Genomic DNA, 6,000 nt, shown 5'->3' with positions numbered 1-6,000 from the left:
AAGATCATGCTACTTCATGACTATTTTGCTAGTAACCGTATAATTCTTTTGAATATATATCATTAGGATATATTAATTAATACACTAAACGGGTATAATTATTACGGTGTTCAAATCAAAGGATAAATAACATAAATAATTCAATTTGGTATTTGGAGTCATCCCTGTGTATATTTTCAGCATTCCAACCCCCTTCTGAGTTAGTAACTTGAATAAGTAACACCAATCAAAAGGCGACCAATTTAACACCTTTTAATGTCTGATTTTGGAGGCAATGATTACAAATTAATAGGTAATTTTTCTGTGGAGATCAGGGGGATCCAAGTAATTTAAACATTCGTAGTTGTTTTCCTCTGGTGTTTCTAAAAGCGAGTTTGGTGCTGGCCCCGTATCTTCTGCTGCTGGTTTAAGCTATAGTATCCTTTTTCATAGCAATGATAATTGCTTAATTTCTCTCTAATGTGTCTGTCCTCTTGAATGTTTGCATGTTTCTGTTTTTTTATCTTTTCTATCTCTAGCAATGATAACTAATTAAGGCTTGCATTTTCTATTTATTATTGTTATTTCTGGTTTAAAAAATTGTGCAAGTGGTGAAATCTTAGTGGAGGTAGACTCTTTTGGAGGTAGTTCAAGAAAGCTAAGATAAAGTGCCATTGCTCTATGATTTATGAACTCATTAGGTATTAAATAGAAACTGTTGCAGGTTATATGCTACAAAACTTAAAATGGATTCCAACAACAATGTTGCGATACATGTTTATGATCACATTTCAGCAAGGATGTTCGTTACAAACACTTTTAGGTCGGCCTTTGTCATGCATCATCCATTTTTTCTCACGAGGTCCTGCGAGGAGGGCGGGTTGCTTGTTAAGACATTGGTGTCGGTGGTGTGCCTGACTTTCCTTGCTGCAAAACGATATTGGAGGGTGCGGATCAGCATAAATATTGAGTACTTTTATTCATTGCAATGTAATTTGGTACCGAAACTTTATGGGTTAAATCAGAGTTAAAGATTGAGCTCCGAATGTTTATAACATTTTTACTTCAGAAATATTGTTTCGTTTCGTATTATAAAAAAATTTTCATTCAATTTTCTTAGATACAACCTTCATTTGACTTACCACTCTAAACTTTATATGAAATTTCATGTTAACCATTACAGTACATAAACTGGTGCTCTAAATGTAAACTAAATTACTAAGTTAAGGTACTGCTGTCAAACAAATTAATAATTGTTTCATTTGTGATGATAATTGTGAAAGTATTCCCTATGATCAGATCAGATGATATTCTAATATTTGATTATCTAAACAAAGTCTTACATTTTTTTGCGCATTCCCTTACAGTTACTTTATGTCTTTCTGGGCACCAAATATAACATTATTTGAGTGAGTCGCACGGTCTATTAATGTGAGCTCAAACAATAAGGTCAAAATATACTAAGCACTTTTAACTGAAATATCCATGCCTCCTCCATGGATCACACGAATGAAAGAAAAAATGTAGCCACACAGGATGTATCAACCTAGATTGCAGTCCGGTTTGCATAAGTTATACATGAGCCAATATTACTATGGATGTTATATAAAGATAGGCATTACGTCAACGTAGACTTCATGACATCATGCTTAACTCAAATACATACCTTACATAAACATAGTCATAATGACTATCATGCTTGATGCATCATTCTTAACTCAAACACATACCTTACATAAAAGTAGTCATAATGACACCCATCCCTGATACTGTAAATACCATCCTAAATTAGCAAGGACACCAAACATAAGTACTATAGTCAAAAGGATTTGGTCTTATCCACCGTGATTGCAAAAGGGTAATGTGTTGATATGGGTGCTCCTGCCATAGTGGAGGGACCACTCGTTTTCACACTTTACCATCCAATTGAGATCTATTAGAGCCCTAGGCTTTATACATAGTAAACCTTACTAAGCTATTTTATAAACCATTATAACCGTTCGCAACACATGCACATACGAGATGGCCATGTTGCATGCGTCTATGACCTTGGAATCTAGTTATGAGCCCGCATGAGGGTGCGCCACAGCTTCTCTGCCTCTTGATCCACAGCCTGCTTCTTGTGGTTCCAGTCAGACAAGATGATAGTTGTTGCAGTTTTCATTCTTACTTTTCTGCTCATCATGACACCAAGCCTCCTAGGGTTAAGTAACGCATCATTCAGCAGCCAGTAAATGCACCACACAGCAGAATCGTTGCTGGTTGTCACAGAAATGAATTGTTAGAACCCTGAATTAGCAAACTAAATACTGGTTTGGCGATAATAGTTGCACATGACATAGACTATCACTAAATAAATCATTAAAGCACCTGTTTGGTAGGTTGGGAACTCCTTTGGGATAATTAATGGGTCCCCAAGTTGTAGGATCAGGAGAGATCTCTGTGAAACTGCTAAGATTCTTCTCTTGCTTGAAAATTTGTGACAAAGTTATCATTTGCATGAAACATGTTACCACGGTTAGTTGCTTGGCAAAGTAGTTACACACCACATGGAAGTCACGAAGTCATTAGAAAACTATGAGAAAGGACAAGGTACTTACGATTGTACGCATGTTGCGCTCTCTACGTTCCATGGTTTCTTCAGTCTTGGTGATATCAAGAGCGTAAACCTTGCCTTGTTTGACGTGGACTACCATAATGTACCATGAATGATTGGGTTCACATATGGGAATAATAACCTGCCATGATCACAAAATAAGGTTTCCCCACATCCGCTTACCACCTTAACATTACAGAATCCGAATTTGAAAGCAAAGAACTTTAATTTATACCTTTTCCAGTTTAGTTGTGGCAGGCATCCAGCGACACAGGTATTTTTTTAACTATCATGTCGATGGGCCTCAGCTGAAGCACATCAACAGCAAAGAGACTTGGGAGAAACCAAAAATGAATGGGAGATTCTCTTGATGCTCTTAGAGAAGCAAACAGGACAACAATGTTCACAATCTGCCATTTTCAATCCGGGGAACCCATTAACCAACAACAACATGCTAGTCATCACCGACAAAGTACATATATCAGCAGGTCGTTTATGTTTAGTTGGAGTCACTTACATCAGAGTGGGGAACAAATTTTGGGATCAAAGAGTGGAACATGCCCCTGGCAACCTCCAACTCATAAAATTTGAAGATTACCTCACTACGACAAAAAATGAAATTACTTAAGATATTCAGCACCGGTTTGGCTATATAGACTGGCAACCAGGAGACTAAGATAATATCAAATTACGGAAGGACTTACTTAAGGTCTTTTGTCTTGCCGTAAACATATGCAGCGATGCGGCACTCGTCGTAGGTTAGATTCATATCCGTAGTTGGGTTAAAAACCATCTCATAGCTCTGTAATCAACAGAAAAATTGCATAGTATGCAGACCATACTTACACCTAAATTAATAAGGTTTGCACATTTTCCTTTGTTACTAGGGGTGTGCATGGGCCGGGTGAAACTGGGTTTGATGTGACCCAGACCCGACCCGAAATATATACCGGGTCTATTTGTTAGACCCGAACTCGACCCTAAACCCGATGAAACCTATACACTTTCGGGCCACGATTATACCGGGTAAAAACCGGGTGAAAACCGGGCCGTTAACATTATATTACCTTGATTCCTTCTTGTAAGTTAGCATGTAAAAATATCCAAATTTCCAAGACTCCAACCATTATTTGACATGGTAAAATTCACTTAGAAAAATATAATAAGAACTAACTCTTCTCTAAAATTAAAGTATAACCATAATCAATACTAATATTGCCTAATAACACCAAATATTTAAATCAATACAAATAACACAAGATTATGCATTAGTCTAAAGTCTTATGCATTTTAAACATAAAACATTAACTTATAGTCTTATATATAATGACTAATAACACAAAATATTAAGATTTACAATACTTAAATTTCACATAATAATAGCCATCATCCATCACTAATAACACAAAATATTAATTATGTATGATGATCAGGCCACCGGGCCGATTTCGGGTGACCCGAGCTATGGCCCGGACCCGACCCGAAATAATGACCGGGTCTACTTTTGAGACCCATACCCGGCCCTAGACCCGATGAAATCACATCAAATTAGCCCCTAAAGTGTTCGGGACCGGGTCGGGTCTTCGGGCCGGGCCGGGCCATGCACACCCCTATTTGTTACCATGGGTATAAGAAAGATAGGGGAATCAAGTCGTGAGATCAGTCCAGGACGCCTGACCGCGCTCCCACCCTGCCTCGGCAGAGCTATCGACTTTTCCGCCAATTCTGGTTGGATCTCGTTTGTATCATCAACGGTAGACATCGGCGGTTTCGGATGGTTTGAGATGGGACCTGCTTGCTCCACCTTAGGTATCTTGGGTGGAGGCATTGGTGTAGCTGAATGCGAGAATAACTCACACACGACACTTGTGCAGTCAAGTTGTTGAAAACCAGGGAGGTCATTAAAGGCCTGCAAGATCTGGGAACAAATTAGCTTAAATCAAATGTTAGAGGTGTTGTATCAAAAAGTTGGTGACACAACTGTAACACATGCAGAAATGTTGGGAGTTATATGTGTACACCTTATCAGTTGACCGTTGATCGGGACAGCGGCGCGTAGTGTTCCCGCCAAGGCTCAGCTTAGGTGTGCCAGCTTCCCAATGCATCATAGACCCAATTTGCAGTCCCATCTGCCGCCCGCCAACAACTGGAGGTGGGGTAGATAGGTTCTCGTCGATGACAACGTCATCATCGTAACCAAGGGAGTTGGGGATTATGACATCGCACATGTACCCGGAATTGCTTTCTATAATACCCTTCCCTTTGTTGGATGCATCGATCAGGTGGGTGTAGGTGTGGATCTTCTGACCACTTTGACATCTTGTGGTGGTAGTGGTTCCCGTGTCTGGGCCAGGATGTCGTAACCCAACACTGTGATTGTTTCTCGCAGATGTTGTCACGGTGGTAGTTCTTGTAGTAACAATCAAGGGGGTCACACCGCTTGAGTTCCGGACCTTGAGCAAACGCTGAAGTTCAACCAGGTTTGCTTCCAGAGTAACTGATCTAGCATCGATCCTCTGCATACAAAAAGAAAAAACTAAAACTTTTCACAATGGGTTCCACCCATTATTAAAGCTACAAGGCCACAAAACAAGACCTATTTAATTGAGATTGAGCATCTTCGCGAACGACAAACATACTTGATGAAGACTTTCATCGGTTGCATTCGATAAAAAAATTTGGTTATGCTTAAGAGGGGCCCTTCAAGGTCAGACTCACACATCATGTACACTACATGTGTCGTACCCCAGTGTTGACCAAAACATATGCTAACATTTATAACTTTTGTGCCACCCCCATGTACATTTCACGCCTAATCACCCTTTATATTTTGTTTCACCAAAACCCCCTCGACTTTACTAAAACAAGTGATGAAATAATGGTGTCAGGCACGAATCCCAACTGCATCTAGGATGCTTCGGAGAACGTCGGAGATGATGTCGTTGTAACTCCCTCAAGTGGCTGCTGTGTTAAACCAATCACACACAAAAGGTCTTAGGTCCATTATCCAAACAACATCTTCTACAAAAACAACAAATTAACACGGGTTTCCAAGGGTTTCGGATACTCACCGCGTCAATTGGCAACTCTGGGTTGACGTTGATGTTTCCAACGTCAGTGGCTGATTGTGCCTTGGTAGGGCACTGAGTCGAGAGAACCCACCTACAGAGAACAAAGAGAATGTTACTTTAGAGTTAACAATCGCATCTAACTGGGAGTGGAAGTGCAAAATAAAAATCCCTATTTCGTTAGAGAACGTACCCATTTCCTTCTTCCGATAGTTGAGAATCATTCGGCACAACTTGTTCATCCCCCATGGCTAACGACATAGTTAGAAACACAGCAACGGAGGTTTGGAAATATGGAGTGAGGAGAAGATATGGAGTTGGATGAACGTGGAGGTGCAATGAGGGATCCCTATATAG

This window comes from Arachis hypogaea, chromosome 14 (assembly GCF_003086295.3).
Source record: "Arachis hypogaea cultivar Tifrunner chromosome 14, arahy.Tifrunner.gnm2.J5K5, whole genome shotgun sequence".
Classification (NCBI taxonomy): domain Eukaryota; kingdom Viridiplantae; phylum Streptophyta; class Magnoliopsida; order Fabales; family Fabaceae; genus Arachis; species Arachis hypogaea.
Note: the sequence above shows the minus strand (reverse complement) of the source record.